At 35.1% G+C, this 17720-nt stretch overlaps 1 protein-coding gene across 5 annotated transcripts in view; it reads left to right on the top strand.

Annotated features, from left to right (window-relative positions):
• The window catches only part of Hipk3 (homeodomain interacting protein kinase 3), a 91165-nt gene that overhangs the window by 35532 nt on the left and 37913 nt on the right, over window positions 1-17720 (top strand). The window lies entirely within an intron of this gene.

The following is a 17720-nucleotide window of genomic DNA, read 5'->3' as shown; positions in this document are numbered from 1 at the left end:
AGTTACTTACAAATCTTATTGGATAATAAGCAAGAGTGTCTTGTACTTGATTTTTCACTAGAGCCTTTTGGTTATACATAGTAGTTGAGTTCACCTTTTATTAAAAAGACATTGTAATTTTAAATGAAAACAGGAAATGTGTCAAATATTTCCAAACTAAGCATGTTAGAAACACACATGCTCTGATTTCCAAGGTAAATGATTTGTGTTTAAGCACACATGATGTGTTATTCTATTTCTTTGAACTGTGCAACACAAATGTAGTAGGGATATCTTAAAATAGACAGGGGACAGTGGCCAGAAATTGTTGACTACTATAGATGGTGAGGCTGTCTAGCTCTTGCAGTGATAGAAGCCAGAAGTACATGCTAAGGGCATTGATTTGCTCAAGGTCAGCATGTTCTAAATTCAGCTGCTTGAGCATGGTTTCTGTCAAGAACACATAGGCTCTTGAATACATAAAAGGTTTTAGCAGCAGAAGGTGGTGTATTTATGAGGTGTGGTGGCAACATTCAGGTCATGAATTTCTTTCTTTCTTTTTTAAATATAGAATTTAGCCTGTGGTTCTGAGTCATTTTCAGAGCACAGAGACAAGAAAGTGGGCTATAAAGGAACCTGTGTGGCAGTTAGATTCTATGCTGCATTACAAATTTAGCACTAATTGCTAATTGAATGAAAAAGTGCTTCTAGGGATTGGGGTATAAATCAGTGGTACAGTGCTTGCCTAGCATGGGCAAGGCCCTAGGTTTGATCCCCTGCACTTCAGGGGAAAAACAAAAATAAAAAAAAAAACCAAAAAAACAAAAAAACTTTCTATTATAATAGTTACAAAAAGGTATGGAGTGGTAAAAACATTAATTTATACTTGCCAGTTCTTATTTAGGACATACCCATTTCTCATTTTTTTTAGACCCTAGTGTGTCAAAGACAAAGTTCCTGTAACAAAATTAAGGTACATAGAAAGACCCATAAAATAATATTTTATGTAGGGTACTTTAATAGTAGAGTACTATGTATGCATACTTCTTCATTTTTTCAAGGTGCTTTCCCTTAAATTTCTTAACTTTACTCCTAACTTCTCATCTTCATAAGTTAAATATTTTAAAAAGAAGCTTTATCCTTAAAATCATAATTATAACATATTACATGCACAAATTAATAAGTTTCACTATGACTTTTTTTTTGTCGTGCTGGGTATTGAATCCAGGGCCTTGTGCATGAAAGGCAAGCACTCTACCAACTGAGCTATATCTTTAGCCCCATACATTTTCATATATGCATATATTATGCTTTGGTAAACAGCTTTTTAATTTTTTAAAATTTATTGTACATGATAGTAGAATATATTTTGACGTGTGTGTGTGTGTGTGTGTGTGTGTGTGTGTGTGTGTGTGTGTGTATGGAGTATATTTCCCATTCTTATGGTTGTACATGATGTAGAATTTCACTGGTCATGTAATCATATATACACACAGGATAATAACGTCTGATTCATTCTACTACAGTCTTCTGATATGGATCAGTTCCTTGTCTTTCTTCGCCTTTGTGACCCTGACACTTCTAAAGAGTGCTGGTCATTTATTTTGTAGACTATTCCTCAATTTGGGTTGTCTGTTTCTCATGATTAGATTGAGACTGTGCTTTTTGGGCTAGATCTCATAGAAGTGACGTTTGGTTGGCATAAATCCCAACATAAACAGAGCCAGTCTACATTAAGTTATGTGATGGTGTCAATTAAAAAAATATGAAATGCTTTATGAATTTGCATGTCATCCTTGTTGCTGCAGACAGCAGCATGCTTTTGTTAGAGAATGGTTATTTAGAAAACAAGATCTGGATGCTAATGCCAAGTATGCTTGTAGTATTAGGGTATGACTGCATTTTCAGCCCCTTTGAGTTGTAAAGCTAGAAAATGCATGTGTGTTTGTTGATGTATGTATGTATTTATTTATCTGTATATTAAAACCATGAATTCATGTTTGGTATGTCCAAATATGACACCTCAGAATTCATTCTTTCTTCGTTTTGCATAATCTCATCTCTGACGCTGAGAAGCAGGTTCTCATTATCCACAATGTTTTTTGTTCAATTCTAGAATACATTTAAAGTAGTTTGGAGTTGTTCACCCTTATTATTTTCTATCCAAGTATAACATTTATAATTCTTTTATTCTTTGGTGTTAGATTTGGAGTATGAAGTCAAAACACTGTGTTCCAAAATTGCTCAGCTTAGCTTCTTTCTAAATGTCCTCTCTACTACCTCATTCCCACGTTATTTATTTGAAATACAGTTAGGTCCATTTGTTTCTGGTTGAATACCATTTTGAGTCCCTTTGTGTCCTTGTTGGTGATTGATTCATCAATAACGTGGTTCTAAAATATCAGAACTATACAAAAAGTTTGTCTCGCACATTTGTCCCTACTCTCCCCATCCCTTCCACTTTATTCCCATCCAGCTGTTTTGATAACCATTACATTCTGACTTTCTGTGTGTGTGTTTTGGTACAAATAAGCAGATAAATGTATTATTTTTAAAAATTCTTTTTCTTTCAAGAAAGATAATGTATTATGGATACATGTTTACACTTGACTATACTTAATCATGTTTGCTGGAAGTTATTTCATGTCAGTTGATAGAGCTCATTCTAATTCTATTTTTTACTTCTGAATAGTACTTTTTGTGTAGATTATGATATTTATATGTATGTATTTATATATTTTGATATGATATTTATTTAGCCACTTTCCTAACATCGACTTAGGTTTTTTGCAATTGCAAACAATGTGCAAGAATAAGTTTTTATATAAATGTACTTTTTTTCCTTCTCTTTCTTTTGGATGTAGCTAGTCTAATAGATGTGAAGTGATATGTTGTTGTGGTTTTGGTTTGCATTTTCTTGATTATAGTGAGGTTGAGCATCTTTTTATAAGCTTGTGGGCCACTTGAATATCATCTTTGGAGAAAAGTCTTTTGCCTATTTTTTAAACAGGTTATTTGATTTTTTTTTTTGTTGGTGGTGTTTTGTTGGAGTTCTTTATTCTGAATATGAACTCCTTATCAGATACAGGATTTGTAAATATTTTCTCTGTTCCATAGGTTGCCTTTATAGTCTTTAAAAGGGTTTTTTTTTTCAAATGTGACTTTTAAAATTTGTTATAGTCCCATTTTAAAAAATAAATATTTATTTTTTAGTTATAGGTGCACACAATATATTTTATTTTTATGTGGTGCTAAGGATCAAATCCAGTGTCTCATGCATGCTAGGTGAGTGCTCTACCGCTGAACCACAACCCCGGTCCCAATATAGTCCCATTTTTCTATTTATGCTTTTGTTTCTGCTTTTGGTGTCTCATAAAAGAAATAATTGCTAAGCCCAATGTTATGAATCTTTCTCTCTTTAGTTTTTTTTGTTGCTTTAAAAAATTTTTTTATAACTTTATTTATTTTTTAATGTGGTGCTGAGGATCTCACTCAGTGCCTCACTGGGCTAGGCAAGCACTCCACCACTGAGCTACAGCCCCAGTGCCAGGTTTTTTTTTTTTTTTTTTTTAAATATGGTGTGAGATAAGGCTCCAACTTTATTCTTTCACCTCTGAATATGCCATTTTCCAAACACCATCTGAAAAAACTGTCCTTTCCCCATGGAGTAGTCTTGGCACACTTGTCAAAGATTATTTATCCATATATGCAATGATTTATTTCTGGTTTCTTTATTCTATTCTTTTGGTCTATTTGTTTATCTTTATTTTAGTATCATACTGTTCTGATTACTTTAGTTTTATAGTATACTTTGAAATTGGGAAGTTTGAGTGCTCCAAAACCTTTCTTTCCTTTTCAAAATTGTTTTGGCCATTCAGGGTTCCTTGATGTTTTCTTTAATGTCCTCATCTCCTTCCCCGCTAAAGCTTGATCTTACAGTTAACAACTTTAATGGTAATACTAGCTTTACTATACGTCAGAATTTAAGAATGTAGATTGACTAATGAATGTGGTCAATAAGTAGTATGTCCATGTTATTATTTATCTTCCCTTTTCAGCTTTGTAGTACAGTTTTTCCCTGAGCTTCCCTTGGCTAATAATACTTTAAAGATGCTTTATGCATGTTTCAAAAGAGGAGCAAGAAACCATCTCTTTCAGCTTTCAAGGTTTATCTTAGATATTATCTCTTTGATGAAATCTTTCCTGGCTCCTGTGTCACTGTGCTGGGCTATACCTGTACCTAGCTCAGTAGTGTATTTGCTCGTGGAATAGGCACACACTGAGCCATAATGGAGTACTTGTCCTTCCTGTGAATGACTGGAATGTGGACTCACAGATTTTAAAACTGAAAGAACTTGTGATAATGTTTTCTAATGTAACTCCCTACTAAGGCATGGATTATTTTTATAGAAATCAACACTACTTTTCCAACCTCACCTTGAACTCTTTTCAGTAATTACAAGTGGCATCCTTCCAAAACTGAGTTCTGCTTCTATCCATGGGTCTGTAAGGTATGTGGGATAAGTATGATAGATCTTTTTTGATGTCAGTTTTATAGGATTTCAATTTTGAAGAAATAAATTTTTTTTTGATGAAACATATTATGGAATGAATCAAACATGAAAGTTCACAGCCCCCCCCTGTATCTCTAGACCTTTCTAGAGGGATTATGAGCTTAGTCTTCATGTAGTTATTTTTTTTTTAAGGCTCTTTCAGTGGGAAAGCTTAAGAATTATATTAAGTAACCCATTTTGTTTTCATTGTTTAAAATTTCCCTTTTAGTAGCGATAAAACGAACATATCCCCAGCTTCCTTAACATAAAATAAGCTGGTTAACGTAGATTGGATGTATATATTTTATTTGGGAAAACATAAATGTATCTCATTGAAAAACCTGAAAGTATTATAACCTTGCTTAGAACGTTATCTTGAGTTCTGTGCCATGAAATATATTTTAGACAAGACCTCTGCAGTTCAGTGCTTAAGGGACTACATCCATAGAAAGAAGGAGAGGCCTCTCAGCGTCACCAGTTGCTGTGTGTGTGCGGAGGACCAAGCTAGCTCGCAATAAACACCTCTTTGCTGCTTACAACTATCTTGGTCTCTGGTGGTCTTTTGTGGGTCCCGAATTCGAGCATAACATATGGGGACTTGTCCGGGATCCCTCTTATAAGCCTACCCAGATGCCCAGATCGAGAGGTGATGAAAACCGGCCAAAGCACCCATCCCCAGATGACTTTACAACCTGTTCTCCAACCAGACTTCAAACTGAACTGACTTCTAAAAGGGAACTCATGTCCCCCACGTCGTTGACCCCTCACGTTCTATGTCCCCAGAACGAGCCATTGCCCCTTCTCCTTACAGCAATAAGGTGTTCCTAAAATTAGAGGGTGGAATGAAGCCAGAAATAGATAGTGTAGATAGGTAAATCGAGTCAGGTTGGATCTAGGAGGCCAATTTTGAGTTAGTCTGGGAAGCTGAAGACTGTCCCTTGAGGGTTACTGTTTACTCTACCAAGATGTAGAGTCTGCCCAAATAGACCCCCAACTGAGGGAACCATAATTGGTTCCCAAGTTTCCAGACAAAGGGAGGGAATGAAAAACCAGCCTCTACCTCAGAGCAAAGCCTGTCCAAGGAAGGGGGCGTGACCCTTGTCCTTGGAAAGACCCACAGATTATTCCTAGGCACTTACCCACCCTGCTGAGTTTTTATCTACAAATAACAGGAGAGATCTGTGGAGCCAGGTGTCCCTGACTCAGGCTAGGTGAGGACCCATAGCAACCCCCTAGCAACCACCAATCAGCATGAGACAGGGAAAATACCTGGGATGCCAGATGACCCCCAAGTAGTTTATGGTGGTTGATAACATGTTGGGAAACCATGTAGTTCAGCACGTACTCTCCTCATGGCTTAAACCAATCAGTTCAAACGATTCACCCTCTTGTACTAACCAAAGACCCTTATCCAACTTGTTCCCACCAGTGAATGTGCTAATCATGTTTTAGAGTTGTTTTATGATTTTCCTGCCATGTGTGATGATTTGCTAAGAGATGCTGTGATGTATGTGAAGTCCCTGCCTTCCCCAAAGAGTGTATAAAACTGCTGCAAACCCTGGGCTCAGGGCCTCTCAGCTTCACCAGTTGCTGTGTACACGCGGAGGACCAAACTAGCTTGCAATAAACACCTCTTTGTGGCTTAAAAAAAAAAAAAAAGGAGGAAGAAAAGAATTACCACTGCTCTGCCATGTACTAAGTTCTGTCTGTTTGGGAATAGCATTGGAATTAATCTACACATTCTGAGTATTAGATCCTCTAAGGGTTATCTGCAGCTGTTTCAGTTCTAACATTCTAAATCTGTCATTCCTCTGGGCTTGTAGCTTGTAAGTTCCTTCCATTCCTGTTTCCTCACTTTTTTTTTTTAAAGAGAGAGAGGGAATTTTTTTAATATTTATTTTTTAGTTTTCGGTGGACACAACATCTTTGTTCGTGTGTGGTGCTGAGGATCGAACCCGGGCCGCACGCATGCTTGAGCTACATCCCCAGCCCTCCTCCTTATTTTTTCCGTCTTTCTTGAAATGAAATAGCAAATGATGTTTCTCATGTAATCATTTCCCCACATTATAAGTTCGTACTTTATTCTTCCCACTTAATTCCTCTCTGATGACTCTTTATTTCTTTTTCAGTAATGTGAAGGAAAAATAAGATGAATAATAGGATAGAATTGGAGTAGAACTAGCAAACTATGAACTCTGAATTTTAATCCAAATTCTATTACTGGTTGACTTTGAGGCACATACTTAACTTAATATGTTTGTACTTTAATGGGTTAAAGTTGGCACTGTTACTGTGATGTTAAGTTATAAGATGGTAACTAATATATAATGCTCAGTAGTACTAGTCCGACATAGGGCAAAAACATTTTTTATATTTAGTTTTTTTTTTTGTGGTGTTGGGGGTTGAACCCAGGGGTGCATTACAACTGAGCTACATTCTCAGCCTCCCTTTTATTAATTTTTAAATTAAATTTTTGAGACTGGGTCTTCCTAGTCTTCCTAGGCTAGCCTCAAACTTTCCATCTTCCTGCTTTAGTCTTCTAAATCAGTGGGATTGCAAGTGTGCACCATCACGAACCTGACACAAAAAACACTTTAAAAAAGTTTGGTCATAACAAATTATAACAAATTAATTAATTTTTAAAAACTTGGTCATAAACATAAAGTGATATTAATTCTATACATTATAGCTATAGAATATGTAAATATACTGCCATGTAAACTAGATCCGTCCATTTTTTATATCAGATTTGAAAGGCCATATTCTAAAATTGTAAATATATGTTAAATAGCTTAATGAAGACATTTTTTATTATCTTCTTTCTTTTTATTTTTTAAAAATTTTAGTTTTTAGCTTTTAAAATGTTATAATTAGTTATACATGACAGTAGACTGCATTTTGACATACCATACATAAATGGAGTATAACTTCTCATTCTTCTGGTTGTACATGATGTAGAGTTACACAAGTCTTGTAATCATATATGCACATAGAGTAATAATGTCTGATTCATTCTACTGTCATTCCTACCCCCATGCCTCCTCTCTTCCGTCTAAACCAAAGTACCTCTATTCGCTCCCACCCTACCTTATTATGAATAAGCATCGACATATCAGAGAAATCATTTGGCCTTTGGTTCTTTGAGATTGGCTTAATATTCTCAGTTCCATCTATTGATAGGCAAATGCCATAATTTAATTCTTCTTTAAGGCTGAGTAATATTCCATTGTGTATATATACCACAATTTCTTTATCCATTCATTAGCTATTGTGAATTGAGCTATTTATAAACATTGATCTGGCTGTGTCACTGCATTATACTGATTTTAAGTCCTTTGGGTATAAATAAACCTAGGAGTGGAATAACTGGGTCAAATGGTGGTTCCATTCTGTTGAGAGCCACAGCCAAAGGGGCCCCAGCAAACTTCCAGCTGCCGGCTGATGATCCAGCTGCCAGCAAACTTCCAGTTGCCGGCTGATGATTGGCTCACAGTGGCCCCAGCAACATCTAGCTGATTGGCTCCTCTGCGGTGATGTTCATTGGGCTGTTTCCCTGCCCTTCAGACTGCCAGCTGATGATTGGCTCACAGCGGCCCCAGCAACATCTAGCTGATTGGCTCCTCCACGGAGCTGCTCATTGGGTGACTTCTTTGGCTCTGCCCACGCAACCCAGCCAGTCGGCCTCAAGAGCAGGAGGATTGTGGGAGGTTGAGAGGTTGGTGTGAGGAGAGGCTTGTGGAAGCCAGTGGTGGCAGTTGGGCTCTGAGGGTTTTTCCCTGGAGCTGTTTTGTTTGGCGTTTGTAGTTCTAAAAATAAAGTTAGTTTCTTTTTGACAAGTGGCTCCTGATTTGTGCCAAGCCAGACTTCGGCACCATTCCAAGTTTTCTGAGGAATCTCTACATTGCTTTTCACAGTGGTTGCATCAATTTGCTGTTTCACCAGCAATGCATGAGTGTACCTTTCCCCCCATCCTTATCAGCATTTATTGTTGCTTGTATTCTTGATAATTGCTATTCTGACTGAAGTGAGATGGACTCTAGTTTTGAATTTCACTTCTCTTATTGCTAGAGATGTTGAACATTTTTCATATATTTGTTGATTGTATTTCTTATTCTGTGAAGTGTTCAGTTCCTTAGTCCATTTATTTATTTATTTTTAAAAAAATATTTATTTTTTAGATGTAGATGGACACAACACAATGCCTTTATTTTTATGTGGTGCTGAGGATCGAACCCAGGTCCCGCCCATTTTTGGCGAGCGCTCTACCCGTTGAGCCACAATCCCAGCCCCCTTAGCCCATTTATTGATTGGATTTTTTTTTTTTGGTGTGTTTTGAGTTCTTTATATGTCCTGGAGATTAATGCTCTATCCGATGTGCGTGTGGTAAAGATTTTCTCCCATTCTGTAGGGAGAATGGCTTATAATTCTATTGAATAAAGCCTTAAATTTCAAAGATTCTCAGGATTTTCTTTGGGCTATCTAGCCTTTTTAAAAGGTATGTGTAGCTTGTGAATGTACTATGACAATAGCATGTAATGATATCATGGATCAAGTGTCACTCTTGACATCATATACCTCTAAGCATTTGTGCCTATTCCATTTCTGAGTCTTTAGCATCTTCCCAGGAATTCAGCACCCCAAATGTTAGTAACAATGGGTGTGCTACTGCGGAAGAGTGCCAGTTCAGTGGCCAGTGAATAATTTAGGTATCAGCTGGTGTGGAGAGATTGTATTACTTAGGAGAGAGAATCTAATAGGCACTAACTTTGACATTCAAAAGAATAAATATTTCCTTGGTGAGGAAAAACTGAATCACAAAAAATTTTGTTTCATTTATCTAAAAGCCAATATAGTTAAAAATTATTTGATTTAATATTCTTTTTAGATCTAATTTTTTTATTAGTTGCTCATGACAATACAGTGATCTTGACATATCCTATGATATAATTTCTCATTTTTCCAAGTTGTACAGGTTGCAGAATATTAAATTGTGTAAGTAATGGAGGCTGTCAGAAAAAATCCTATATTAATAAAGAAGGATATGAAGTAAAACAGGAATAATTTCTTTTGTATCACGGCTCCATTTTGTAATTTCTCTCTCTCTCCTTTTTTTTTTTTTTTAAGTTCTTGAGGGACTTTTATTTATTTATTTATATGTAGTGCTGAGAATCAAACCCTGTGCCTCACACATGCTAAGGCAGATGTTCAACTACTGAGGTACAACCCCAGCCTGTCCATTTCGTAATTTTATAAAATGTATTTTATTTAACCAGACTTCTATGATATAGATTTAGTTTTCCAATATTGCCACAGAGAACTTTCTTATTTGACCTTGGATAGTTACAGGGACATTTCCATGGCATATTTTAAAAGGAGAATTGTTAAGTCAAAGGTTGGTGGACAATTTTGCTGATGGACAATGCCATGCTTCCTTCCAGAAATGTACTATCCAGTTTATAATCTCATTAATAGCATGTGAAAATGCCCTTCTCATTCTTGTTATCACAAGGATACATCTTTTTTTTTAAGATGATTGGACTTGAATAGGAAAAAAAGTTAATTTTGAATTTTAATTTTTTTACCACTTTTCTCTGCATTAAATTTTTTTTTAGATCTGTATTCTCTGTCATGTCATAGTGGTAGATTTTTTTTTTTAATTCAGTGGTTGAGAATATAAAAGTGAGCAGAATTCATGAAAGAATGGCATTGATTATCTACTTAGTCCCAGCCACTGTGCTAGAAAATTTACATAATATCCTTAATCCTTATAATAACTATAGTAAGTGGTAATACTATCTTCATTTTACTGATAGGGAAATTGAGATTCAGATTCATTAAGCAACTTATCGAGTAGTACATGGCTACTAAATTGCAGAACTCATTTGAGCTTAGTTTTACCTCTTTAATCCCATACTCTGGGGATTTCCCCCTATCTTCCTCAAACTGCTTTTGGGAAAGACATTGATAACTTGTTAATTAACAAATATGATGGATTTTTTGCCATATAAATGTAATTTCATAGATATTTACATAAATATAATTTTTTAAAAATTAATTTATTTTGTGATGCTAGGCATCAAACCCAGAGCCCTATGTCTTTCTCTGTGTGTGTATGTGTGTGTGTGTGTGTGTGTATGTATGTTTTGGTACTGGGGATCGAACCCAGGAGTGATTTACCACTGAGCTAGACTGGCTGTCTTCAATATTATGATTCTTCTGCCTTAGCCTCTTGAGTTGTTGGGATTACAGGTGTACTCCACTGTATGTGTTTTTTAAGGCCTCAACTGACTAGACTTTTGTCATAGCACTGTTTGTGCTTCATGTTACTGAAACTTCCTTTGTTGGCTTCCCTAGCGCTGTACCATCAAGTTCCTCTTTCATTTCTCTGACAAACTTTATTGTTTGAAAAAGTTCAAATGGATATTGTCTTCAAGATTCAGTCTCAGTCCATTTCCCTTTAAAAAAAATTTAGTTCCCTCTTGGAGATCTTACTCTATTCTTGACTTCAGTTTTCTTAACTTTGAAATATCTAGCTGCATTTCCTTTTGAACACCTAATTTCTGAGTGTCTTCTTGGACAATATCTACATGTCATTAACTCATGTTTAGTTAATCTTTCTCCTCAAATCTTCTGATCTTCCCACATTACAGGTCAGGATTAATAAAGGAACTGTTTATCTAGTTTTCCAGGAGTATGTACTCTTGAGTTCTTTGGTTTGGCTGTTTCCTTGCTGTTTATCTAATCATTCATTATGTGACCAAAATTGTTTAATCTTGATAAAGACCAGTTTATATACTTTTTTCCTTTTGTTGGCTATGCTTGTGGTATAAAATTTGAGAAACCATAGTAAAAGTTAAGCTTACGAAGATTTCTACTTAAGTTTTGTTCTAACAATTTGTTGTTTTAGTTTCTAAATTTAGTCTTTCTTGTTATTTTGAATTAAATTTTTGGTGTGAGGTAGGATTTCCACTTTATTCTTTTATATGGGTGGACATTCAGTTTTTCAAGCACTACTGATTGAAGAGACTGTCCTTTGTTTATTGATGGTCTTTAGACCCTTGTTGGACATGAATTGACTGTAGATGTGATGATTTAATTTTTTGGTTACTTGTTTATTAACTTTTTTTTGGCAGTGCTGAGTATTGAACTCAAGGCAAGGTTGGTACATGCGTGGCAAGTACTCTACCATTGAGCTACACTCTCATTTGTTGATTCTGTAGCTTTGTAGTAAGTTTTGAAATTGACAAGTAAGAATCTTCCCGTTTTAATTGTTATTTTCCAGATTGGCAATTTTGAGTCCCTTGAAATTCCATATGAATTTTAGAATTTTAAAAATCTTTTTAAAAATCTCTATGAAAGTATTGTTAGAATTTTGATATGGATGGATTGAATATGTATAATATTTTAGTAAGTACTGCCATTTTAGCAATATTAAAATCCTCTACTGCAGAAACATGGGATATCTTTTCATGAATTAGGTCTTTTTAAATATCAGTAGTGTTTTATAGTTTTCAGTCAAAAAGTCTGTTACCTCCTTAGTTATATTTAGTTCTAAATATTTTGTTATTTTTTATGCTATTATAAGTGAAATTGCTTTCTTGATTTTTTTCCTGGATCATTTATTTTACTAGTGTGTAGACGTACAAGTGACTTTTGTAAGGTGATTTGGTGTCCTGCAACTTTACTAACAACATATTAACTAGTAAGGTGATATATGTCCTCAACTGAGAACTGTCATTACTTCTTTGTTCCTTCTTCACCTTAAATCCTAATATGAATCTACTTTGTCATCATATATCACAAACTATGTCTTGGAAACCTAATTGCAGTGCATCAAGATTATGTCAGGACCTTGACATGCCATATACAATTGGAAAAAGGTGACAAGGTTGCTAAACAAAGGGATTTCAATACTTTAAACATGTGTAATAGCCTTTCTTTGCTCAGATAGCATTTGTTAATTTTCAGTATGTTTGGCAATTAATTCCTTATAACATGAGTCCTTTATCTCTGCTGACTTCAGGAGTCTCTGGATTGTCCACTCTTGCTATAATAGGAAGTGATTTTATTTTGTAACAAAATGCTCTCTGGCATTGTGAATTGGTATTTATGTGTTTTTTCCCCCTTCCTCAAGGCTAAATGAGTCATCAGTAGTTCCTAAAGGTAAAACATTTGTACTAAGGCCATTGTAATACAGAAGCAAATAATTTTAGAACTGTAAGAAAATATTTTTCATAGACTTTTACCCTAATTTACATTATAGAAGATGCAACTGAATTCCAGTATACTTAAGTGGGAACTGCTTGCTGTATCAACATTTATAAATAACACTTTTACTTAATTTATATCTATACATATGTGTATAGATATATATGATGCATTTGCTTTTGAGTCATAGTAAAATAAAAAATGAAAATTTCATTTGAAATCTAAGGATATAGTTTCTGTATACATGGCAAAATATTATTGCAGAAATAGGCAATTCAGGATTATAAAAATCACCTGAAAACAGGATACCATTTTGTAGTATTTAGGAGAAATAAATTCATGAGAGAATTTATGTTTGAGTAATATGGTGGTGAAGCTATCTGACATGATTGAAGTATGGTGGTGAAGCTATCTGACATGATTGAAGTATGTGTTTAAACTTATTAAAAATAAGTTGTTTGCTCTAAATTGCTTTTCATTAGCATATAATTTCTTCAGATAGCATCGCATTGAATATGTAGCAAAGTTTTGACACTATAATATTTTGAATATGACAGTATTCATTTTAAGGGCTTGTAAGAAAACTTTATGCTTTGTAGTGATTCATGGGGCATTAAATATTCTGTTTCAAGCAGGGATAGAATTGGGTAAGTCATAAAATAGATGAAACAATATACTGAAGTCTGATGGTGCTTAAATAATGACAAGTAACTAATTATGTTACCATATTTATTCACATGTTCATATGGTTCATATGGTTCATTCTGGTTCTCCCACCTGTGGTTGTCACCTCAAGCAAGTTGTTTAATCTTTCTAAGCCTCGATTTACTCATCTATAAAATGATGGTGATAATAGCTACCTCACAGGTTATTGTGAAGGTTAAATCCACAATGCATGTAAAGCATGTAATACAGTCTTGAGAATATTGTATATATTTCATAAGTAGGAGCTATAAAAGAAGAGTGGCATGGTTTAAAAGAATATTATGCAGATAGCCAGGTGTGGTGGTGCATGCCTGTACTCCCAGCAACTTGGGAGGCTGAAGCAGGAGGATTGCTGGTTTGAGGCCAGCCTTACTATATTAGAAAGACCCTAAGCAAATTAATGAGACCCTGTCTCAAAATAAAAATCAAAAGGGCTGGGGATGTAGCTCAGTGATTAAGTGCCCCTGGTTGAATCCCAGTACCTTATACACACACATAATGATATGATGATAGGGAATATCTCATAGTTATTCCCTGCTGCTTATTTTAGAATGTGTGCAGAATCTTTGAGAGCTTGGGAAACATTGAATTTGTGTGAATAATGATTAATACACCCATTTTTTTGAGTATAAGATAGTTTATAGACACAGATGTTAAGTAATTTGGTAGATTTTCACAGTGTGAACATGCTCATCTTACTACTACCCGTGTCAAGTTCACTGACGGTGCATTCTATTTTATGAAGTGTTTTTTTGCTTAATTTTCTGTGTGCTTGGTTGTCTTATTCTTGTTGGTGTGTGTGTGTGTATTATTTTAAAATATATTCCCAATATGAAACCTTTAGGGAGAGTACCATCTGTGGCTTGTTTTATCACTTTCTTATTTTACATCACTATATGGTCTTGATTTTGATATTGTTAAATGTAGTTTTATTTTTCAAAAGTATTCTTTACGAACTAAGACTTTTTTCTTTTTTCTTTCTTTCTTTCTTTTTTTTAATTGGAGCTGCTGTCCTTCTGGAATTTATATTTGTGTAAGGTATGAGGTAGGGATTAATTTGCATTATTCCTATATGGATACCCCTTAACTAAGCACCATTTATTATTTATTCTACTGCCTGGCAGTAACAAATTTGTCTATTCTGCCAGTATCACGTGTCATTACCATAGTTGATAATGTAATTCCTCTTGCTTCTTGTTTCTTTTTTTGGGGTGGTGGGGTGGGTACCTGGGATTGAACTCAGGGGCACTTGGCCACCGAGCCACATCCCCAGCCCTATTTTGTACTTTTTGTATTTTATTTAGAGACAGGGTCTCACTGAGTTGCTTAGCGCCTAGCTTTTGCTAGGCTGGCTTTGAACATGGGTTTCTCCTGTCCCAGCCTTCTGAGCTGCTGGGATGACAGGCGTGTGCCGTTCCTGGAGAAGCCCCCTTTAGAAACATGGTGGAATGGGAACTAGATTTTGCAGGAGGGGTGTGTGTGGAGCAAGAGACTAGAAGGGCTGAGTTGATTTTTTTTTTTTTAATAACAATCTATTCTTGGAGGAAGAACCCACTCCCACACCCAAGCCATTCCTGCAGACCAGCATTCATCTGTTCATGAAGGTAGAGCACCTAAGCCTAATATACTCCCCCAAGGTCTTCCCTCTTAAATGTTCCCCCACCTCAACCCTGCCACATTGAGGATCCAACTTCCACTGCATGAATCTTTGGACGCAAAGTCTATCCAAACCTTAGCAGTCCCTCATTGACAGATGAGTGAATTGAGGCTGTAATGAAGTTTATAATTTGTTGAGGGTCTAGAAATTGTAACTGAGTTAGGATTTGGAATTCAGATCTCCATGACTCCAAAGTCTGTATTTATTTTATTCTACCAGCTAATAAGAATCTTTTCTGAGAAGCATTAAAGTATGCTCTTTGAAAATTAATCTCAGGCAAGTTTTCTGATATGCACATTTAGAAATATTAGGATGAGGGGCTGGGGCTGTAACTCAGTGGTAGAGCGCTTGCCTAGCATGCGTGAGCACTGGGTTCGATCCTCAGAACCACATAAAAATAAATAAAATGAAGGCATTCTGTCCATCTTCAACTACAAAAATTTTTTTAAATAAATTTTTTTAAATAAAATAAAAATATTAGAATGATAGTGTCATTCCAGTGGTCTTCCTGCTGAAAACAGATAAACTGAATCTTTTTATGAGGAAGCATTAGATAAACACAAATTGAGCCACATTCTACAAAGCTACTGGTGTGTACTCTTCAAAATAACAGTGTCATGAAAACCACAGAAATAGCAAGGAGAGCTGTTCCAGATAAGCAAAATGAAAGAGACATGAGTCTGGGATTTATTTACTTTTTAAAAGTATTATTTGCTCTAAAGGAAAACATTATTGGGACTATTGGCAAAGTTTGAATACTATTGTACTAATGTTAATTTCCTGATTATACTGATATTTAAGAGGCTTCTTGTTTAGGAAGTGCGTGCTGATTCAAGCATTTAGAGGTAAAGATGTATGTTGTCTGCCACTTAAATCTCAGATGGTTCAGAAAAATAGTATTCATTGTATATATCTGAAAAAGAGAGAGAAGGATAATGCAAACAGAATAATGTGTTAGCATTTGGGAACTCTGGTTCTGGGTGTTTCAATAAGTTTAAAGCTATGTCATCATAAATAATTATGAGGGAAAAAGTAAAAGGAAAATACTGAATATATTAATTTAGCTGATAAGTAAAATTTGCTTTTAAGAAACTGTAGGTGGTGATGTACACCTGTGATCCCAGATGCTTGGGAGGCTAAGGCAGAAGGATCACAAGTTAGAGTCCAGTCTGAACAAGCAATTCAGTGAGACCCTCTCTGAAAATAAAAAATAAAGGGGGGGGGGTGGGGTGGAGGGGCCAGAATTGTGGCTCAGTGATTGAGTGTTTGCCTAGCATGTGTGAGGCACTGGGTTCGATACCCGGCACCACATAAAAATAAACAAATAAAATAAAGGTATTACGTCCATTTACAACTAAAAAATTTTTTAAAATAGGGGGGTGGTGGACTTGAGAGAGCGAGCAAAAGAAATTTGGTATGCTACATGAAATTGTATTGAGAAATCACCCAATGAATCAGTGTCTAATCTCACATGTGCTTATTAAGGAATGAGGCATGTGTTCTTATGAATAAATAATGCATTTTGTAACAATACCTTTAATAGTTTATAAAATAAAAGTGATTTCTGTACATTGTTGTGAAAGTCTTGATTCATTTGCTTATAAGCCCCAACACTTACCACCAGAACTTTAAAAGTTAATTTCATGCTTCAGTTTCCTCAACTCTAAAGTGGGATGATATATTGTTTACCTCAGGGGCTCTTTGTTAGGATTGAATGAAGTTATCAGCAATAAACTTTTTTTTTTCAGTGTTGGATATTGAACCGAGGGCTGTAACATGTTAACCAAGTGTTCTACAAGTGAGCCTCAACTCCAGTTCCTTTATAAAACATTTAGCAAAGAATCAGACTCCTCATAACTGCTAACTTCACATTTTTTTCCCAATAATTATCATAAAATTAGAAAATCAATCATTTGTTGGCAGACATATCTTACAGATGATGAGGTTTTGTTGGTGTTTTTGATGATATTTTATAATTTTAAAATATTTCATAGTGAAATAAATTTAAGAAACAGTGGGTTGTTTTCTATTTCCCTCCTAATCATATGTAAAATAAGGATAATTACAATTTTTCTTATTATCTCATAGAGTAAAATATTTATAAGTGCTGTAATATACAAATGCATATATTAATTAATATAGTGCATGTTTATGAGTTGTGATAAATATTAAATTTATATCAATAGATATAAACTATGAAGTCAAGAACAGACACTTTCAGCCTCTAGCCGAAATGGTGTTTTTCCTTTATTTTTCAGATATTTTCATATTATCTTTTGAATGCAGCCCTTTAGCTTTACTCTCTGGATGTTTGTTAATATTCTCATAGTTTTTTATATTACAAGAATTTTGAGTGATCTTGAAGCTGTTATTAGTAGATAAAATGAAGCTAATAGTGCTGTCTATAAATAAAGTGCATTTCTGACTTATAGTTTTATAAAACATTAGTTACTGATCAGTCATAGATGGATACTTTATCTTATTTGATATTAAGCTATAAACTATATATTTGGTATATTGGTCATGTATACTAAATCTCTGCCATCTTATATTCTTTTCAGCACCCTCACCCTACTCCAGTACTGGTGATTGAACCCTGGGGCACTTTACCACTGAGT

Source organism: Ictidomys tridecemlineatus, chromosome 4, assembly GCF_052094955.1.
Source record: "Ictidomys tridecemlineatus isolate mIctTri1 chromosome 4, mIctTri1.hap1, whole genome shotgun sequence".
Taxonomy (NCBI): Eukaryota; Metazoa; Chordata; class Mammalia; order Rodentia; family Sciuridae; genus Ictidomys; species Ictidomys tridecemlineatus.
This window is presented reverse-complemented; position numbering and strand designations above follow the sequence as displayed.